This window comes from Zingiber officinale, chromosome 6B (genome assembly GCF_018446385.1).
Source record: "Zingiber officinale cultivar Zhangliang chromosome 6B, Zo_v1.1, whole genome shotgun sequence".
In the NCBI taxonomy this organism is placed as follows: domain Eukaryota; kingdom Viridiplantae; phylum Streptophyta; class Magnoliopsida; order Zingiberales; family Zingiberaceae; genus Zingiber; species Zingiber officinale.
Window position 1 is genome coordinate 91,960,399 of NC_055996.1, and position 23,834 is coordinate 91,984,232.

The following is a 23,834-nucleotide window of genomic DNA, read 5'->3' on the forward strand; positions in this document are numbered from 1 at the left end:
TACCGAGCCCTCTCTGACCACTCCGTGCCAAGTCTCCATACTTGGACTTTTCCCATGCCAAACTCCCTGCTTGGACTTTTCACCAGATGTCTGGTCAACCTTGACCCATCTGGATTTCCCTTGCCTGGCTTCACTCACCAGGACTTTCCCTCCCAACGGATCAACCTCGATCAGTAGTCAGTCTGAGTTTGATTAATATCTGATACAAACTTAAATCAGTGTCAACATCAAAACAACAGCCAGGTCAGACTGTATCAACACTGTTTACCTGAGGTATTTTATGTTCCTTTTACCCTATAAAATGTGCCAGACCAACATAAAAAATCTAACCTATAAAACAAAGTTAACACAATAATAATAAGCAGTAATAATTAGTTCATGTCCTTCCAAGATTAGGAAATAGTGAAGGTCTCAATTTAGGTTTTCGAAATGGACTTAAATTGAACTGACATCTATTGTCCTCTCAACCGGGTCATGCCTTCACTGAATCACTCTCTTCTAGTGACTTACTTCTATTTACCTGCCAAACATCTGGTCATCCATACCTGTTTGGACTTTCTCTGGTCTTGCTTAGTATCCAACCAAGCTGGTCTACTAAGACTTATCTACAACATTGAGTTAGCACAATAGATAAAATAGTAAAGTAAAACGGTGTTACTAGATTTCAGGATTTGCTAGTTTGGTCGACCAGAAATCAGTCGGGCACACATGCTTAGAGATTTGATATTCTTGTAATTTTATTATTATACAATGTATCATATTATGTAACATTCTTTCCCCTTCATATTATGTTTTATGTGACTTTGATATTGTTGGGATCTTAGATGGCTAGAGGGGGGGGGGGGGGGGAATAGCCTCTATGAAAACTTAAACAAAATCTTTCTCAAGGAAAAACTTGTTAGCACAGCGGAAGTTGAAAACTAAAACGAAAACGAAAGAAGAAAAGCACACACAGCAGACACAAGGATATACGAGGTTCGAGGATAACTTGCCCCTACTCCTCGGCGTGTCCGTAAGGAGGACGACTCCTTGATCTTTCGGTAGATCAAACCCCGGACAAAATCCGGCTAAAGATGTCTCCTTCTCGGTGGAGCAACCTCTCAACAGAGTCTCAGTTGATTATAGAATTAAGCACAAGACTTACAGTGGCTGAGAAGAATAATCAGATGAGCTTACAGCCACGCGAAGAAGAAACAGAGCAGAGAGCGCACAACAACCTTCTTAGCAAGGAGCTCACAGCTTCACCAACTTGCTTTCTCAAGGATTGATCGCAAGGAAACAGAGAATCGGTTACTTTTCTGAACCTCTCTTCTTCCTTCTTATGTCTCTCTGATCACTGCCGTCTGCAGAATCGCTGCTGCCAACAAGGCGTAGCCAATCACCTCTCCTCCTCATCTGGTTCTCTGAACCCATGCCAATGGAAATCTCTGGCATCTCTGGATACGAACCAATGAGTAGAGGTCAAACTGAGCGCAGCCCAATCGCAATCAGAAACCCAGTGAACGTTGATGCCTTAAATGCATCTGTTGCAGCAAATCACAGTGTAAAGAGCACTTGTCTTCTTCTCTTAATGAAGCTTAATTTGAATTCAACCATGAGAGTGTGACCTGCAACCTGCAAGCTAAAAAGACTCACAGCAGATGGTTAAAAACAGACGGGTGAAAACAAATACGGCAATCAGAAAAAGTGCATGCAAAACAAACAATACCGTGGGTCGGTCTGCAGACTGATCCATGCTTTCTGAATCATCGCTGATCGGTCTCCAGACCGATCAGATGTCGTTCTGATCGGTCTGCGGACCGATCAGCACTAATCTGATCGGTCCCGAGACCGATCAGATGTCGCCTTCCCAAGCGCTTACGCCTCGATCGGTCTCCGCATCGATCAAAACTCCTGATGAGCTCGATCGATTTGATCGGTGCACGATCGACAAGTCGCCGCAGCCATCGATCGATTCGGTCGGGACCGATCAGTGTCCAAGTTTCCGATCGGTCGCCGACCGATCCACTTCTTGACTCATCCGGGTCGAGCCCTCTCGACCTAGTCCGAGAAACGAGCTCCTAGCCCTCTCCGACTTCATCTGGTCCTAGAGAACGAGCTACCGAGCCCTCTCTGACTTGGCATGCCAAGCTTCCTTCTTGGACTGTTCAACACCGGATGTCCGATCACCCTTGATCCATCTGGATTTTCCCTTGCCCGGCTTTACTCACCAGGACTTGCCAACTGCCTCACATCCCAGTTAGGACTTTCCAATTGCCTAACATCACTCACCAGGACTTTCCAACAGTCAACCAAGTCAACCTAGATTAGTAATCAATCTGAGTTAAATATCGATACAAACTTAAATCGGTGTCAACAACAAAATCGGTGTCATCATCAACAATCTCCCCCTTTTTGTTGTTTGACAACACGATTTAAGTTTAGATCGGAAATGCTCATATACCCATAATTTTAGGGAAATCAGGATCCTCCCCCTAAGACGGATATACCTTAGTTATCTTCTCCCCCTTTTTCATATTGACTCGATGAAGTCAATTCATCGCTTAACTTAACTTAGTCAAATAGGTGCGAATTAGGTAAGAGGATTCAAAACGACTCAAAGTCATCCTCTCCCCTAAAATCAACCTTTCATTCATTTCTAAACTTAGTTATCTTCTCCCCCTTTGTCAAACACCGAAAAGGAGCGAACAAGGTAAGATAACTTAAAGAGCTCCCCCTTAATCCATACTGTCTTCTGCTTAATCCCCCTAGAATTCCTTCTAAGTGTATTTTAGGACAGTAAATGAATAAAGAAATAAAAGACATATGAAGAGTATAGTAACAATCAAGAAAAGAACAGCAAATATATAAGGAAGAATGAGTAGCATAACAGTAAGTAGCATACAACCAGGTCAGACAAAAGTATCTAGCAACCATCATCCAAAACATACAATCAATATGATCATCAAAAAGTATCAGTCATCTTCCTCAAGACGAGGAACATCTCCAGTGTCGGCTGGAGGAATATCTTCCGGAGGCGGGATGCTGCTGCTCGAAAGTGTATGGTCCGGGTGGTGCTGCGGAGGTGGGTATCTGGCCATCCACCCTCGAAGCAGTTGCTGAGTCACCAACTGCTGGCTGCGCAGATCGTCGTAGTGCTGGTCAATCCGTATGCGTAGTCCATCGAACTCAGCAGCCATCATCTCCTCGTGGCGATCAAAGCGACTCTCCAGCTCGGCGATCTGCCAGCGCAGATCAGGATCGTCCTCGCCAAATGCAGCAGCAGCAGCAACCTGTCGTTGAGGCAACTCACCTAGTGCCCTCCCATCCTTCCACCTAACTGCCCCATCCTGTCCTAAGATTCCAGACTTGGAAAATGCACGTTTCCCAAGTCGACAATCCTGCCTAACCATCTTGACCATCCTCCCCCTAGAGACGTCTACACCCAGGGTCTCAAGCCAATCAGTAATTACATGCCCATAAGGCATATAGATGGTGTAACCGCTCGGCTCGCTATGGGATATGATAGAAGTATAGACACTCGACATGACATCAAAGTCAAGACGCCTACGCAACCCGTAAAGCATCAGACAATGATACGGTCGAATCTCTGCCAATGGTTTAGAGGTAATAGGTAGAAGACAGTTTGTGACAATTTTGAAAAGAATGTAATCAGGAGCAGAAAGGCCAAGGGCTGCAAATGTAGGAAAGTCGACATCTAACTCATCTAATCCATCCGGTCTCGGATGTCCAAAGAAGTACTCATAAATCGAGTCAGATGAGACATCAAGAGGATGAGGCACGGGTTCAGGCAAAGAAGGATAGAATGAGAACACCGTCCCCGAACACATACGACAGCCTAAATAAGCAAAGAAGGCAATTAAGCTGAAATCAACGATTTGCTTAGCCACTCTTGATCTATAACTACCATCAATAGTCTGATGAAGGTTGTTATAGAATTCAGAAACTAGGTCAAGGTTGATATCCCTCTCTAAATATACCAAGGAATCAAGTTTATAGTAGGCTATGGTCTCCGTAATTGCTGGACAAAACTCATTCATGTATTTTTTATCGACTGATCTACATGGGAGCAACTTGAAGGTCCTTTCCTTAAAGGATTGTTCAAACTGTTGGTTGGGGAATCTCCCCGAACTGGATGGTTGAGGTCGGGAAGGAGCAGCAGGAGCTTTGGATTTGGATTTCTTGGTTGGTTCCTTAGAGGTTCCCTCACCACCAGTGGGTTTCTTCCTAACAATTAGGATAATGGGAACAAGGAAGGAGCACCGGTCATGGGCAAACCACCGAGCACAAACCACAGTGACAGTAAGAACATGATAACATGACCTGCCAAAGACAACAAACAGTAGAGATCGAGAGATTACCTCGGTGCCATTGTGACCTTCGGCTTTTAGAAGACGATGGGTCGAGAAGACGGGAGGAAGAGAGGGGCGTCGGCTAGGTTATGAGTCGGTCGGCTAGGGTTTTGAGAAGGAAGAAGATCGGGAAGAGAGGAGGTCGGGAGGATTTAATGAGGGGATAGTGCACAGTGTGATCTGATCGGACGGCTGTTCGATCAGGAGAAATCCTGATCGATCAGATCCACCCGAGTGAATCGGCGACACTTGATCGGTCAGTGGACCGATCAGGGATCATCCTGATCGGTGCCCGGACCGATCAGGGGGCTTCCTTCGTGCGCTGATCGGTCACTGGACCGATCAGATACCAAACAGAGAGTTTGGCTTCGTTCTGGATCGGTCGACAGACCGATCCAGACTTTCCTGATCGGTCTATGGACCGATCAGTGTCTGATAACCCGATTTCAGTAATTTCAGTAACTGAAATACTGAGCCATGAAGTCTGAAGAATCCGGAACTCAAGAATTCAGAACTTCCCTAAGACATACCCTAGAACTTAGGAATCACCAAACACTAATATATTCGAAATATGATTTCTTATGGCCTGAACTTGTTCATAATCCTAAGGTTCCAGACTCTTATCAAACAAAACCTCACACTAACTCCAACCATATGGAGTTCTGTCTTCTTGGTCCTTAGAAGTTCAAAACATATTTTTGCTAAACTCATCTCTATTATCAGGTTCAAATTTGTCAAAATATAAACAACTTGTCCTAATTTTTCAATCAAGGCATGAAAGCTGAAATATTCGATCCTTGTTATGTTTAGTTTCAAGTTTGTCAAAATATATCCAAGTTGCTATTATTTCCTTTAACAACCTATCGTTTTATCAATCAAAGTCATGAAATGAACCAAACAACAATACCAATCAACACATCAACCATCAACCATAATTAGAAAATTTCTAGGCAAAAGTCCAACCAAGATTCCTTGGTTGGAATATATGAGTAAGATCTAGGAGCCAAATACACATGAATTATGTAATGGCCTTCCCCATACTCAATTAATGTCTCTTCAACCTAATTATTCAAGGGATGCATGATACATTTTGAATAATTTGGTTGATCCTAGCATCTCACCCCATATTTAGCAAACAAAAATAATTTGTTAAACCTTATAGTTTGTGTGAGATGTCCCCAAGTTGCCCAAATTAATTTCCCAATTTCTCTTGTCATTTTAATGGTCCTTATTGATCATGATGTGGTCAAAATGACTTATTGAGCCAAACACATTCCCAATTCCCTCCTTAAATGACTAAATTCATTTTCCGGAAGGGGTTTTGTGAAAATGTCGGCTAAGTTTGACTTTGACTCAACATATGTGAGTGCAATGTCTCCCCTAGCTACGTGATCTCTAATGAAGTGATGACGCACTTCAATGTGTTTGGTCCTTGAATGATGGACTGGATTTTTCGTTAGGTTTATTGTGCTAATGTTGTCACACAACACTTGCACTCCCTTATACGAAAGTCCATAATCTTCTAGAGTGTGAATCATCCACAACAATTGTGATACACTCTCTCCCATGGCAATGTATTCAGCCTCGGTCGTGGAGAGAGCAACACAATGTTGCTTCCGACTTGACCAACTAACTAATGATGAACCTAAGAATTGGCAACCCCCACTAGTGCTTTTCCGATCCAATTTGCACCCAGCATAATCGGAATCGGTATAGCCTATCAAGTCAAAAGACTCTGTACGAGGGTACCATAGACCTACTCGAATTGTGCCCTTAAGGTATCTCAATATTCTCTTAACTGCAATTAAATGAGATTCCTTGGCACAGACTTGATATCTAGCGCACATGCCCACAGCAAAAAGTATGTCTGGTCGACTAGCTGTGAGATATAGAAGACTACCAATCATGCTTCTATATTGCGTTAGATCAATTGGTTTTCCACTCTCATCATTGTCAAGGCGAGTGTTTGTCGCCATTGGAGTGGACACTTCCTTAGAGTCACTCATATTGAATTTTCTAAGCATCTCTTGAGTGTATTTTGTCTGATGGACATAAATTCCATCTCGAGTTTGTTTGATTTCAAGTCCGAGGAAGAATGTCAACTCTCCTACTAGACTCATCTCAAACTCACTTTCCATGTGAGAAATGAATTCATTCAAATAGCCCTTGTTATTTGAGCCACAAATTATGTCGTCGACATATACTTGGGCTAAAAAATGTTTTCACCATCTCTACGTAGAAATAGTGTTGGGTCTATTTGACCTCTTACAAATCCCTTCTCTAGTAAATAAGTTGACAGCCTTTCGTACCAAGCTCGAGGTGCTTGTTTAAGCCCATAAAGAGCTTTCTTGAGCTTGTATACGTGGTTTGGAACTTCGGTATTCACAAACTCCGGTGGTTGTTCAACATAGACCTCTTCTTTGATGAATCCGTTTAAGAAGGTTGATTTAACGTCCATTTGATAGAGCTTGAAACCTCTATGTGCAGCAAAAGCTAGCATCAAACGAATGGACTCTAATCGGGCCACGGGAGCATAAGTCTCATCATAATCGAGACCTTCGACTTGACTATAGCCCTTGGCTACAAGTCTTGCCTTGTTTCTTACAACTTCTCCCTTTTGATTTAACTTATTTTTGAAGACCCATTTAGTTCCAATAATGGTGGTCTTCTTAGGTCTAGGAACTAAGTCCCACACTTGGCTCCTTTCAAATTGACCTAACTCATCTTGCATAGCTAAGATCCAATCAGGATCGTGCAATGCCTCATCAACTATTTTGGGTTCAATCTCTGAAATCAATGCGACTTCATTAGACTCATTTCTAAAGAATGACCTAGTCCTAACCCCTTGTTGGATGTCTCCCACAATTTGGTCTTGGGGATGACTAGTGGCTAACCTAGACTGCCTTGGTGTTGGCGGTGCCTCATGAGTGGTCTCACTCGGCATAGGCAAGGACTCAATATCAGGCAAAGGATCAGATTGAGTTATTTGTTGCCTTTGCTCATCAACATCAGAGTCAACTTCGACTCGTTCTTCATTTTGATCATTCAAACTTAGATTTCTAAGTTCAAATTGAATTTCTCCTACATCCCTTGGTTGATCATTTAAGTTAGGGATTTCTTCAAAAGCTACATCAGAGGACTCTTCAATCAATTTAGTCCTATTGTTGTAGACTCGATAGGCTTTGCTGGTAAGAGAGTACCCGACCAATATCCCTTGATCAGCCTTAGCCGTGAACTTCCCAAGATGATCCTTGGTGTTCAAGATAAACACCTTACAACCAAACACCCTAAGATGTTTAATTGTAGGCGGTTTCCCAAACCAAAGTTCATGGGGAGTCTTTCCTAAAAACCTATGTATTAAAACTCAATTTTGCACATAGCAAGCTGTATTCACAGCTTCAGCCCATAAGTAGCTCGGTAGTGAGTACTCATTGAGCATGCTTCGTGCAGCCTCTTGTAGGACTCGGTTCTTTCTCTCCACAACCCCATTTTGCTGTGGGGTCCTTGGAGTAGAGAACTCATGCCTATATCCCTTTTCTTGACAAAACTCTAAAAACCTATGATTTTGAAATTCCCCACCATGATCACTTCTAATGGTTTTAATTGTTGTCGATTTTTTATTTTCAGTTCTTCTACAAAAGGAAATAAAAATATCTATAGTTTGGTCCTTATGTTTCAAAAAGAAAGTCCATGTGTATCTAGTAAAATCATCAACGATTACCAAGCAATATCTACTTCCATTCAATGATATTACACTACTGCAATCAAATAGGTCCATGTGCAATAAATCTAAAGCAATAGATGTACTTACATTGCTTTTACCTTTATGAACACCTTTTGTTTGCTTACCCTTTGACATGCATCACATAGTTTGGTCTTGTGGTACTTGATGCTGGGTAAGTCTCGCACTAATCCTTGGTTGGCCAACTTTCGGATGTTCTTCATGTTTACATGTGCCAACCTTCTATGCCATAGCCAAGACTCTTCTTCTTTCGACATGAAACACTTAATCAAAGCATTAGTAGCACTTTTAAACGATACTTGATAAATATTATCAACCCTTGTGCCTACTAGTACCGTGTCAAGTGTGTCAATGTGTTTAACCAAACATTGACTTGAATGAAATTCAATTGTGTAACCCGTATCACACAATTGACTGACACTTAGGAGATTAAAAGTCATCCCCTTGACTAGAAGGACATTCTTGATATGGAAACATTCGGATATATGAATGTCTCCAACTCCTACAACCTTAAGGCTACCATTATTACCAAAAGACACATTACCTCTACTTTTGTTTTGAATGGTTGTAAACAGTGATTTATCCCCGATCATGTGCTTGGAGCATCCACTATCAACAAACCAAGTTGATAGATGCTCCTGTTGGTTGCTACTCGGAAAACCTATAGGTTCCACTATACAAAAATTTTGTACAAAGGTCTGAACCTTTTCCTAGCTACCATGTGTTCTTTTAAATTAAATTTTGGATCGCCTGCGGAACTTAACACGTTTGATCCAAAACTTAATCTATTTGTTCTTTTAGGTTTTGACTTGGATCTCCTGCGGAACTTAACACGTTCGACCCAAGTCTCCTTAAGTTATTAATTCCATTAAATATTAATTTCCATAAAAGGTTCCCAGTACTGACGTGGTGAGGCACATGGCCTTCTTGGATATGGGAGCAACCACCACCGACTAGACAAAACCTTTAATAGAAAGCTAATATTTAATTTCCTAAAATAACTTTAGGTTAACCAAAAAGATCAATCAAATCACAAGGAAAAGAAAGAAACAAAAGAACACAACTTCGAAAAGCATATTCGAAATTCTAGAACGTAAGCCTCTTGTATTTGGTATTATTTCCATAAATAACTAGCATGATGCGGAAAAGGAAAAACTACTAGTTATACCTTCTAGAAAGACCTCTTGATCTTCTACCGTATTCCTCTTCTAACCTCGGACGTTGTGTGGGCAACGATCTACCAAGATGAGAAACTACCAACCACCTTCTTCTCCTCCAAGCAAGGTTCGGCCACAAAGGAAAAACTTCACCAAGGAGAAAAACCAAAATACTAACCAAGCTCCAAGAGATGCTAGCTTCCTCTCCTTCTTCTTCTTCTTCTCCTAGTAGTATCCGGCCACCACAAGAGCTCCAAGGGAGAGGGAGAGGTTCGGCCACCACAAGAGGAAGAGAAGGAGATGATGGCCGGCCACACCAAGGAACAAAAGAGGGAGAGAAATAATAGATGTTGTATCTCATGAAGGCACCCTCACCCCTTCTTTTATATTCCTTGGCCTAGGCAAATTAGGAAATTTAATTACAATAAAATTTCCTTAATTTTCCTTGACATGAATTAATTGAGAAAAATAAAATAAAATTTCCCAATCAACTTGTAATGGCCGGCCACAATCAAAAGGAGCAAATTAGGAGAGTTTCAATCAACAAATTAAAACTTCCTAATTTGTTTCCGGAAATTTTAAAAAATAAAATTTCTCTTTAAAATCTCTTCATGGTTAATAAAAGGAAATTTCTATAACTTTAATTTTATTAACATGTGAATAATTTTAAAGAGAAAATAAAACATCTCTCCAATCTACAAATAAGGAAAGAGATCTAATCTCTTTCTTTAATCTTTTATAGATCTTTTACAAGAGAGATATTTTAATTTTAATTCTCTTTAAATTATATCTTCCACATAATAATAAAAATTAAAATTAAATTTTTTTTTTAATTTAATTTGGCCGGCCCCCACTAGCTTGGGTTCAAGCTAGGGCCGGCCACCCCATACCGGCCCTAGCTTGTTCCCAAGCTAGCGTGGCCGGCCCCTATTGGGTGGGTATAGAAGGTGGGTATAGAACTCTATAAATAAGAGGCTACGATAGGGACCGAGAGGAGGAATTGGTTTTGGTCTCCCGATAAAATTAAGCATCCCGTGTTCGCCCCGAACACAACTTAATTTTATCAATGATAATTCATTCCACTAGAGAACTATCATTGAACTACCGCACCAATCCCAAATTACATTTTTGGGCTCCTACTTATTATGAGTGTGTTAGTCTCCCTGTGTTTAAGATATCGAATGTCCACTAATTAAGTGAGTTACTGACAACTCATTTAATTAATATCTAAGTCCAAGAGTAGTACCACTCAACCTTATCGTCATGTCGGACTAAGTCCACCTGCAGGGTTTAACATGACAATCTTTATGAGCTCCTCTTGAGGACATTATCAACCTAGTATCTCTAGGACACAGTTTCCTTCTATAATCAACAACACACACTATAAGTGATACCATTTCCCAACTTATCGAGTTTATTGATTCATCGAACTAAATCTCACCCATTGATAAATTAAAGAAATAAATATCAAACATATGTGCTTGTTATTATATTAGGATTAAGAGCACACACTTCCATAATAAATGAGGTCTTTGTTCCTTTATAAAGTCAGTATAAAAGAAACGACCTCTAATGGTCCTACTCAATACACTCTGAGTGTACTAGTGTAATTGTATAGTCAAGATAAACTAATACCTAATTACACTACGACCTTCTAATGGTTTGTTCCTTTCCATTTTAGTCGTGAGCTACTGTTTATAATTTATAAGGTACTCATAACATCATCTTCTGTATGTGACACCACATACTATGTTATCTACAATATAAATTAAATGAAAAACTACAAACAAATGTAGACAATTAGACCAAATGTGATTCTTTATTCATAATGAATGTTTACAAAACTTAGGCTTTCAGTATACACTCCAACAATCTCCCACTTATACTAATGACTAAGCTGCCATATCTTCTACCATACATCTGATTCCCATTCCCTCCACATGCCGATCGAAAGCTTTCGCCGGAAGGGCCTTAGTGAAAGGATCTGCCAGGTTATCCGCTGATGCAATCTTGGCGATGACAACTTCTCCTCGCTTCACGATATCTCGTATCAGGTGGTACTTGCGCTCTATATGTTTACTTGCCTTATGAGCTCGTGGTTCCTTCGAGTTTGCATCGCTATTATCACAATAAATTGTGATGATTTTGGGCAAACCAGAATCACATCTAAGTCCATTAGAAAGTTTCGAGCCATACTGCTTCTTTAGCTGCCTCGAGGTGCTACATACTCAACTTCCATGGTTGAGTCCAAACGCATTTCGCTTAACACTCCTCCATGAAATGGCTCCACCTCCTAAAGTAAACACATAGCATGATGTAGACTTATTGTTATCCCTATTGGAAATCTGAATCCGTGTAACCCACAGGGAGCGGATCGTCGCTTGGTAAACTAGCATATAATCTCTAGTCCTTCTCGGTACTTTAATATATGCTTTACCGCAGTCCAATGTCCTTGTCTAGGGTTACTCGATATCTACCATGCCCACGGCAAAACAGATATCAGGTCTCGTACATAGCATTGCATACATTAGGCTTCCTACAGCCGAAGCATAAGGAACTGCTTTCATGTCCTCTATCTCTTTCGACGTCTTTGGAGACATCTCTTTAGATAGAGCTACTCCATGTCTAAAAGGTAAGAAACCTTTCTTGGAATCCTGCATACTAAAACGAGCAAGGATTGTATCTATATATGAAGCTTGGGACAGACACAACATTCTTTTCTTACGATCCCTTGATCCCAAGAATGTGTGCACAATCTCCTAAGTCCTTCATATCAAATTGTTTGGACAACCATACCCTTACGTCTGATAATACCTTGACATTGTTGCCAATTAACAAAATATCATCTACGTATAGTACAAGAAATACCACCACGTTTCCGTTACACTTCTTATATACACAAGACTCTTCCGGACTTTGAATAAATCCATATGACTGGATTACTTCATTAAACCGGATGTTCTAAGACCTTGAAGCTTGCTTCAGTCCATAAATGGACCGATTAAGCTTGCACACTAGATGCTCTTTGCCTTTTTCAATGAACCCTTCTGGTTGCTTCATATGGATGTTCTCTTCAAGACTTCCATTAAGGAAAGCTGTCTTGACATCCATTTGCCAAATCTCATAATCCATATGAGCAGCAATGGATAAGAGTATCCGGATAGACTTAAGCATGGCTACCGGTGAAAAGGTTTCCTCATAATCGATTCCCTCTTTCTGAGTGTACCCTTTCGCAACAAGCCTAGCTTTGAAGGTTTCTACCTTCCCGTCTGTCCCTCTTTTTCTTTTGTAGATCCACTTGCATCCAACGGCTTTTACACCATCAGGTGGTTCTACAAGCTCCCAGACCTTATTAGAGTACATGGACTCTATTTCAGAATTCATTGCCTTTTGCCAAGATCTCGGATCTATATCTTGGAGTGCTTCATCATATGATCGGATGGTTCATGTTTACAGGATCAAGTCCAAGACTCTCCCAAAAACATGAATCTTCAGTGCCTCACAACCCTCCCACTACGACGAGGTGCGTGGTTGTGCATCATGTGTGACACGTGTTGCGTCTCTTGTGGTACTTCATCTTGTCTTGTTGACTGAAGTAGACATGTCCTCTCTAAGTTCTTCTAAAACAACTTTACTACTGGGCTTGTGATCCATTATATAGTATTCTTCTAAAAACTGGGCATTGGTGCTAACAATGACCTTCGGTCTTTAGGACTATAAAATAAACCACCTTCGTTCCTTTAGGATATCCTACAAACACGCGAACTTCAGACGAGATTCTAACTTATCAAGATCTGGTTTCAGCACGTTGGACTACCCCAAATCCGAATATGTCTTAGACGGGTTTTCGCCCATTCCACAATTCTATGGGAGTAGAAGAAACGATTTAGAAGGTACTAAGTTCAAAACATACATTGTTCCAGAGCATATCCCCAAAACGAATTTGGTAATTCTGAATAACTCATCATCGATCTAACCATCTCCATAAGAGTCCTATTCCTTCGTTCTGCTACACCATTCTGTTGGGGTGTTCCAGGTGCAGACAATTGGGATTGAATCCCAGCCTCTGATAAGTAATTCCTAAACTCTCCTAAGAGGTATTCGCCACCACGATCAGATCGTAGTGTCTTGATACTTTTACCTAATCGTTTCTCCACATCAGCCTTGTATTCTTTGAACTTGTCAAAGCACTCGGACTTGCGGCGCATTAGGTAAATGTATCCATATCTTGAATAATCGTCTATGAAAGAGACAAAATATTCAAAACCTCCTCTTGCCTGGACAGACATAGGACCACACAAATCAGAGTGAACCAACTCTAACACTTCTTTGGCTCTATACCCCTTGGCCTTGAACGACCTCTTGGTCATTTTACCTTCTAAGCAAGATTCACAAGTTGGAAAATTTTTCAACTCTAATGAACTCAAAAGTCCATCGGCTATAAGCCTCTGAATCCTACTTAAATTAATATGACCAAGTCTTAGATGCCAAAGATATGCTTGGTTCATTTCTGAAGGTTCTTTTCTCTTATTAGAATTAGAAGATGAGTTATAAATTTCCATGTTTTGCTTTGTGGAAGAAATTGGATTTAAAATATACAAATTGCCAACTAATGCACCGAATGATAATCACTTTATTTCTTTTAATAACTACATCATTATCGAAAAACTGAATATCCATCTAAAAGCAGTTTAGAAACTGAAATTAAATTCTTTCTAAAGCGGGTACATAAAGACAATTTCTTAAAACCAAATTTTATTTCTACTAAAAGATAAGTAGACGTCTCCCATTGCAACTGCCACCTTAGTAGCATTGCCCATGTAGACGGTAATCTCTCCTTCAGATAGTCGTCGGGTTTCCTGGAACCCCTGCAAGGAATTGCAGACATGATCAGTGGCTCCCGTATCTACACACCAGGTGCTGGTAGATAACACCGCTAAACATGTTTCAACAACTAGAGCATGAGATATACCTTTGTTTTGGTTCTTACGAGGACAGTCCGCCTTCCAATGTCCTGCCTGCTTGCAGATGAAGCACTTGCCCTTCGGCTTCTTCACTCCAGCTTTAAATCCCGTACTCTGAGATTTATTCACTTTCTTTGCTGAACCAGCTTGTTTCTTCTTCTTCTTTCCTCTCGGTTTAGAAGTAGAACCATTTTCAGCATAGTGAATTTGAGAATTGTGACGAAATAATCCTTCTGCCGCTTGAAGTTCTGTCAGTAGTTCCCCTAATGAATAAATCCTCTTATTCATATTATAGTTCAGGCGGAACTGCTCAAAACTTCTAGGTAGCGTTTGGAGGATCATATCGATCTGGGTTTCCCATCAATTTCTCCTCCAAGGATCAGTATCTCGTTCGGATAAGCCATCATGTTTAGGATATGATCCCTTGGAGTACCCTCTTGCATGGTGGTCGTCATTATCTTTCTCATAGCTTCTTGTCTAGAAGCTCTATCCTGATGACCAAAGAGTTCCTTGAGATTGTTCATAATATCATAAGCTGTTGGTAAATCTTTATGCTGATGTTGCAATACATTTGACATTGAAGCCAAAATGTAACACCGCGACATCTCATCTGCCTTTACCCATCTCTTATGATATTCAATCTCCTCTTGGGTAGATTCACCAGTGGGTGCATCAGGACAAGATTCAGTCAGTACAAATTTATAGCTTTCAGCTGTCAGAACAATATCCAGGTTTCTTTTCCAATCTATGTAATTTGGTCCAGTAAGTCTATTTTGTTGAAGTATGATGGACAGTGGGTTGAAAGTCATCCTAAGAATCACAAATAACTTTTGGTCAGAACTCTAAATTTAGAATAATATTGATTCCTCAAACAATACTATTTTAAATTAATCAACACCTCATAACACCATGAATTTTGTATGCCACGTTAGTGTGGACGTATACAATTTCAACATTTGTAAAAGGAGGGTTTTAACCCATTAATTTTATTATCTTGTCAACCTAACTTTTTGACAAATAAAATTAATAGTTGGTATTATTTGGTCACACAAATAATAACAGTGACTCCGTTGGGGAGGATACTATTAGATGTGTCTAAGTGTACACCATTACTTGACACTAAGTCCATTAATAAGATTATGCCCCTTCCGTTGGGGAAGATCACACGCTCTTGATTAACTTCCTATAGTCATCCAAAATTGGAAGTCTGTTCTAGTGATCCGCAAACAAGCTCATCCGTTATGGAGGAAGGCACTCAAAGCCAACGCGCAAGCTTGTTTGCATCACTTACAAACCAGTAATGGAGACCATGGGATTTACTTAAAAATCCCTCTCCCACTTAGTTATTTAAAATGAGGAATTTTAACTATGCTAGCCTACTAAACTTGTAAACTAACATGCACACAAAGACAATATAAAAGTAATAAATAGAAAATCTAATTTTCAACTATTATGGCTTTTATCTTTAATTGTCTTCCGTGTGTTCCCAAGCTAGTGCCATATTTGGCCACCGCCATGGTCTAACTGTCGCATCCATCTTGCTCCTAGTTCAGCTGCGCCTCCGGTCCTTAGAAGGTTCCACGCTTTGCAAGATTCAATCCATGACATAAATAGAATTTTACATTTTTGATCCTATATTCCATAAAAAGAATGTACATGTATCTAGATCAAAAATAAAATCCTAATAAAACTAAATACAGCTCCTGCTGTATTTTAATACAATCATGCACACACATATAAATGCCCTTGACATGTCCAAGGGTCCAATCACACACATAATAAACTAAAAGCCATAATAGTTGGATCTTGCATCCATAGAGTTAGCACATCCTACTATTAACCTGCCTAAATTATGTATGACATGTGCATAATTAAACTAAATACCAAATACACAGAGGCAAAACCCTTGCTCTGATACCAATTGTTGGTTGCTACTCGGAAAACCTATAGGTTCCACTGTACAAAAATTTTGTACAAAAGTCTGAACCTTTTCCTAGCTACCATGTGTTCTTTTAAATTAAATTTTGGATCGCCTGCGGAACTTAACACGTTTGATCCAAAACTTAATCTATTTGTTCTTTTAGGTTTTGACTTGGATCTCCTGCGGAACTTAACACGTTCGACCCAAGTCTCCTTAAGTTATTAATTCCATTAAATATTAATTTCCATAAAAGGTTCCCAGTACTGACGTGGCGAGGCACATGGCCTTCTTGGATATGGGAGCAACCACCACCGACTAGACAAAACCTTTAATAGAAAGCTAATATTTAATTTCCTAAAATAACTTTAGGTTAACCAAAAAGATCAATCAAATCACAAGGAAAAGAAAGAAACAAAAGAACACAACTTCGAAAAGCATATTTGAAATTCTAGAACGTAAGCCTCTTGTATTTGGTATTATTTCCATAAATAACTAGCATGATGCGGAAAAGGAAAAACTACTAGTTATACCTTCTAGAAAGACCTCTTGATCTTCTACCGTATTCCTCTTCTAACCTCGGACGTTGTGTGGGCAACGATCTACCAAGATGAGAAACCACCAATCACCTTCTTCTCCTCCAAGCAAGGTTCGGTCACAAAGGAAAAACTTCACCAAGGAGAAAAACCAAAATACTAACCAAGCTCCAAGAGATGCTAGCTTCCTCTCCTTCTTCTTCTTCTTCTCCTAGTAGTATCCGGCCACCACAAGAGCTCCAAGGGAGAGGGAGAGGTTCGGCCACCACAAGAGGAAGAGAAGGAGATGATGGCCGGCCACACCAAGGAACAAAAGAGGGAGAGAAATAATAGATGTTGTGTCTCATGAAGGCACCCTCACCCCTTCTTTTATATTCCTTGGCCTAGGCAAATTAGGAAATTTAATTACAATAAAATTTCCTTAATTTTCCTTGACATGAATTAATTGAGAAAAATAAAATAAAATTTCCCAATCAACTTGTAATGGCCGGCCACAATCAAAAGGAGCAAATTAGGAGAGTTTCAATCAACAAATTAAAACTTCCTAATTTGTTTCCGGAAATTTTAAAAAATAAAATTTCTCTTTAAAATCTCTTCATGGTTAATAAAAGGAAATTTCTATAACTTTAATTTTATTAACATGTGAATAATTTTAAAGAGAAAATAAAACATCTCTCCAATCTACAAATAAGGAAAGAGATCTAATCTCTTTCTTTAATCTTTTGTAGATCTTTTACAAGAGAGATATTTTAATTTTAATTCTCTTTAAATTATATCTTCCACATAATAATAAAAATTAAAATTAAATTTCTTTTTTAATTTAATTTGGCCGGCCCCCACTAGCTTGGGTTCAAGCTAGGGCCGGCCACCCAAAATCATACCTAGGCCGGCCCTAGCTTGATCCCAAGCTAGCTTGGCCGGCCCCTATTGGGTGGGTATAGAAGGTGGGTATAGAACTCTATAAATAAGAGGCTACGATAGGGACCGAGAGGAGGAATTGGTTTTGGTCTCCCGATAAAATTAAGCATCCCGTGTTCGCCCCGAACACACAACTTAATTTTATCAATGATAATTCATTCCACTAGAGAACTATCATTGAACTACCGCACCAATCCCAAATTACATTTTTGGGCTCCTACTTATTATGAGTGTGTTAGTCTCCCTGTGTTTAAGATATCGAATGTCCACTAATTAAGTGAGTTACTGACAACTCATTTAATTAATATCTAAGTCCAAGAGTAGTACCACTCAACCTTATTATCATGTCGGACTAAGTCCACCTGCAGGGTTTAACATGACAATCTTTATGAGCTCCTCTTGAGGACATTATCAACCTAGTATCTCTAGGACACAGTTTCCTTCTATAATCAACAACACACACTATAAGTGATACCATTTCCCAACTTATCGAGTTTATTGATTCATCGAACTAAATCTCACCCATTGATAAATTAAAGAAATAAATATCAAACATATGTGCTTGTTATTATATTAGGATTAAGAGCACACACTTCCATAATAAATGAGGTCTTTGTTCCTTTATAAAGTCAGTATAAAAGAAACGACCTCTAATGGTCCTACTCAATACACTCTGAGTGTACTAGTGTAATTGTATAGTCAAGATAAACTAATACCTAATTACACTACGACCTTCTAATGGTTTGTTCCTTTCCATTTTAGTCGTGAGCTACTGTTTATAATTTATAAGGTACTCATAACATCATCTTCTGTATGTGACACCACATACTATGTTATCTACAATATAAATTAAATGAACAACTACAAACAAATGTAGACAATTAGACCAAATGTGATTCTTTATTCATAATGAATGTTTACAAAGCTTAGGCTTTCAGTATACACTCCAACAGCTCCCCCTCAACCAATGCCTACAAGACACGGAAGATAGAGGTTTTAGGTACCCAAATCTTGGGACCTAATGCTTCTACAACGAAAGACCTAGGAACCCATGCCTTGGTCATACCTTTCCTAGTTCCATGAGCCCTAGAAACATGTGATCTACTATTTTGAGTTCTAGACATTAGAGAAATGAAACTCGACTCCTTGGGTTGATACCCTAGCCCGGCCTTGTTGTAGACTACCCTTTGGGCATTTAGAATCATATCTAGAGTCTTAGAGCTAGTTGAGAACTTCTCAAGCATTTTCTTGAATTTCTCAACCTCACCCTTTAAAGCCTTGTTCTCATCCTCAAGGACTTCTAGATGTAGATCATCGACCTCATCTTCCCTAAGGGTCCTTAAGGTTTTTACTTCTTCTTTTAACAATTTATTTTCTGTTTTTGACTTTTTAAGCAATGTAGATAAGTGAGTGATAGTCTTATAACACTTTTCTATATGAGAAGAGGTTACCTCTTCATCATCCGACGATGATGAAGCCGCGGTTGAAGCGTCGCTCGAATCTCCCTCACTTCCGGAGTCCGAAACCTCCCTTGCCATGAGTGCTAATTGTCGTGTGCTCTTTTCCATCTTCTCTTCTTCCTCCGATGAGCTTGATGAGGACTCATCCCAAGTGGCCTTGAGAGCCTTCTTCTTCTTGACTCTTTCCTCCTTCTTTTTGGCTTGTTCCTTCTTCCTCTTTAATTTCGGACACTCGCTCCGAATGTGTCCTTTCTTGCTACACTCATAACATATAACATTAGATTTATCAAAATTTTGATCATTAGTTTTACCTTTTCCTTTGTATCTTCGGCTTCTTCTCATAATCCTTCTTACGAAGTTCGCCATCTCACTTGATGATGATCCACTTTCATCATCGGATTCGGAGGAAGAGGTGGATGAGGAAATCTCCTTTTCCTTCTTCTTTTCCTTCTTCCTTCTTCCATCCTTGCTCTTTGGTCCTGCAAATAAAGCAATACCCTTCTCTTTTTGACCTTTGTTAGCAAGCTCATGAAGTTCCATCTCACAGAAAAATTCATCTAGTTTAACAATGGAAAGATCCTTGGATACCTTGTAGGCATCTACCATAGATGACCACAAGGCATTCCTAGGAAAAGATTTAAGAGCGTACCTTACTAGATCGCGATTCTCCACTCGTTCGTCCACAGAGTGTAGACCGTTGATGATCTCCTTGAATCTCCCATGAAGCTCACTTACCGTTTCATTGTCCTTCATGGTTAGATTTTGGAGTTGATTCAAGAATAGATCCCTCTTGGCAATCCGAGAATCTCGAGTTCCCTCTTGGAGCTCGATGAGTTTGTTCCATAGGTCTCTTGCAATCGAGAACGGACCTACCTTGACGAGTTGATCCTTGGCGATTCCACATTGCAAGGTGACCATAGCCTTGGCATCGGCTTGTGCTTTGCGGAGTTGTTCGGTAGACCACCTTGACGAATCGAGTTCCTTACCTTCTTCATCCTTTGGTGGTGTGAAACCTTCCTTGACTGAGAACCACATGACAATGTCGGTCTTGAGGTAATACTCCATGCGGCCCTTCCAATATTGAAAATCTGCTCCTTCGAAGTAGGGTGGTCGATTTGTGCTAAAGCCTTCCTTCATAGCCATCCTTGTTTGCTCTTTTGGGTGTTAATCCGAAACAAAGAGCCCCTTGCTCTGATACCACTTGTTGGGATCTTAGATGGCTAGAGGGGGGGTGAATAGCCTCTATGAAAACTTAAACAAAATCTTTCTCAAGGAAAAACTTGTTAGCACAGCGGAAGTTGAAAACTAAAACGAAAACGAAAGAAGAAAAGCACACACAGCAGACACAAGGATATACGAGGTTCGGGGATAACTTGCCCCTACTCCTCGGCGTGTCCGTAAGGAGGACGACTCCTTGATCTTTCGGTAGATCAAACCCCGGACAAAATCCGGCTAAAGATGTCTCCTTCTCGGTGGAGCAACCTCTCAACAGAGTCTCAGTTGATTATAGAATTAAGCACAAGACTTACAGTGGCTGAGAAGAATAATCAGATGAGCTTACAGCCACGCGGAGAAGAAACAGAGCAGAGAGCGCACAACAACCTTCTTAGCAAGGAGCTCACAGCTTCACCAACTTGCTTTCTCAAGGATTGATCGCAAGGAAACAGAGAATCGGTTTTTTTTCTGAACCTCTCTTCTTCCTTCTTATGTCTCTACTGGCTCGAATCACCGCTGCCTGCAGAATCGCTGCTGCCAACAAGGCGTAGCCAATCACCTCTCCTCCTCATCTGGTTCTCTGAACCCATGCCAATGGAAATCTCTGGCATCTCTGGATACGAACCAATGAGTAGAGGTCAAACTGAGCGCAGCCCAATCGCAATCAGAAACCCAGTGAACGTTGATGCCTTAAATGCATCTGTTGCAGCAAATCACAGTGTAAAGAGCACTTGTCTTCTTCTCTTAATGAAGCTTAATTTGAATTCAACCATGAGAGTGTGACCTGCAACCTGCAAGCTAAAAAGACTCACAGCAGATGGTTAAAAACAGACGGATGAAAACAAATACGGCAATCAGAAAAAGTGCATGCAAAACAAACAATACCGTGGGTCGGTCTGCAGACCGATCCATGCTTTCTGAATCATCGCTGATCGGTCTCCAGACCGATCAGATGTCGTTGCGCACAGCTTCTGATCGGTCTGCGGACCGATCAGGCACTAATCTGATCGGTCTCCAGACCGATCAGTAAACTCACAGTAGGCTACTGATCGATTTCTGATCGGTCTGCAGACCGATCAGTAATCGCTCAGTAGCCACTGATCGATTCCTGATCGGTCGACAGACCGATCAGGTGTCCAAGGTTTCACTGGATCGGTCTGCCGACCGATCCAGCTTCTTGACTCAGTCCGGGTCGAGCCCTCTCTGACCTAGTCCGGAGAAACGAGCTCCCTAGCCCTCTCCGACTTCATCTGGTCCTAGAGAACGAGCTACCGAGCCCTCTCTGACTTCGCATGCCAAGCTTCCTTCTTGGACTTTTCAACATCAGATGTCCGATCACCCTTGATCCATCTGGATTTTCCCTTGCCTGGCTTTACTCACCAGGACTTCCAATCTGCCTGGCTTCACTCACCAGGACTTTCCAATTGCCTAACATCCCAGTTAGGACTTTCTCAATCAGGTCAACCAAGTCAACCTAGATTAGTAATCAATCTGAGTTAAATATCTGATACAAACTTAAATCAGTGTCAACAGCAAAACAACATCCAGGTCAGACTGTATCAACAGATATGACTTGAATAGTAGGATGGAGCATAATCATAAGGAATCAGTGGGAAAGAATGTAGCACGAGAAAGAGGTAAAAACAAAGATTTCTGGACAGAAGAACAGAGTTGGACATTAATAAGATGTTTGTAAGATATGACAATCGATCCTCTTTGGAAAATAAATGGAGGGTTTAAGAACAACTACATGGTCAAGATAAGAAGGATTATGATTCAAAAGTTGCTAACTTTCATAAAATATGTTAGACACATTGAATCTAGGATCAAAACGTTAAATAGGAAATTCTACGCTATCAATGAAATGTACAGGCAAAGTGGTTATACTTGGAATGATGTCGGAAAGAAGATAACTTGTGAAGAAACATAGTATCTCTAATGGATTAAGGTATGTGTATTAGTCATTATTATTTTTTATCAAATTATAATGTCGTTTATGGATATGTTATGCTCTTGGCATAGGTATTTATGGTTATAAGTTTCTTGACTTCGTTAAATTGATTTGTTATGTTTTTTTTTTGACAGAATCACAATGACGCTAAAGGTCTCTATAATGTATGATTTCCTTATTTTTCAAAGTTAGAGATGGTATATGGCAAAGACAGAGCGACATGCCTTGTTGCGGAAGAACCTATGATGGCTGCACAAAATATCATTTATGTAGATACAGGGTTGACCATATCAGATGACATTCACTTGTTAAAAAGGAGTTGAAGTTGATTCAATGCCAAATCAACAACCTTTTGTTACATTAAGGGCATCTCACTCTAAGGAGAAAAAGAAATCATCTGGTGACAAAATTCAAAAAGTTTTGAAGAGGACATAAATTTCAGTTGTGCAAAATATTGATTCTGACTTCAAGCTACTCAATGATCGGGTTGAGAGATTTATGTAAACTGTTAGTTCACACCTTGAGTTAATGTTATCTTGGGTTCAAGGTAAATCCTCAAAAATGTCATAAGTTCTTGAGATGTTGAATAAGCATGGGTTCGTTGGTAAGAACAAGTACAAGGTTGCTTAAGTATTTTATAAAGATTCTGTGAAGGTTGAGTTATTATTCAATTTAGATTTCTCTGAAGTTGAAGATTTTGTGCTCAACTGCTTGAAATAGTATGCTTGTAATGTTGGATTTGATGAATACAATTTTTGCTTCTCACTTTTGATATTGTGGTAGATATTTTAATTATACAAGATTATTAATAAAATTATTTGTATAAGTTAATATGTTACGATGATTTATTTTGGAGATAATTATTGTGCTTTATTATATCTTTGGTATATTAGGATGAAAGACAAAATACCCACCATATTAAGTTTTTCTAATAAAATGATTCTGACCATGATTTTATAATTATTTTTTATTTTAGGATAAAATAATAATTTTTGATATTTTCATTTCATAATTTAAATTAAATCAAACATCATTAATCAGTATTAATAGGAATAATATTCATTCTAAAAATGATTAACCAGACGGGATAGCGTCGAGTCTCGGATGATTGATCCAATCCCACAGAAGTTTCCCACTGGCTACCAAAATAAATCGGGAAGCGCTCGCAGCGGACAGCTCAGGAGCCAGTATCCTTTAGTTGCGTGTCCCATTTGGAGGAAAAATTTCTGCAAATTCACCATAGCTAGGGCTCGAACTGCGGGTGTTTGGGTGACAACCTAGATGCCCTGTTGCTGCACCATAATCCCGCGGGTGCCTGGGTAACAACTGAGCTAGGGGTGCTCTGGTTATGACGTTGTTACCCATTAATTGAGGTGTCAGGTTCGAGCCCCCACCTGCGCAGGCTCTTATCAATTAAAAGTTCCCAATTTAGGGCCTGTTGACTGAGGTCACCACTTCGGTGGTAGGATGCTCTTATAAGCCAAGTGGTACTGAGGCTCCCCAAAAAATCCCTTTGAGGATTTATGCGGTATGGGATTGTGAAACGATGAACCCAGTCACTATAAAAAATTTAACTTATCTTAATTTAAAAAATAATATTCATTCTAATATCTATATCAAA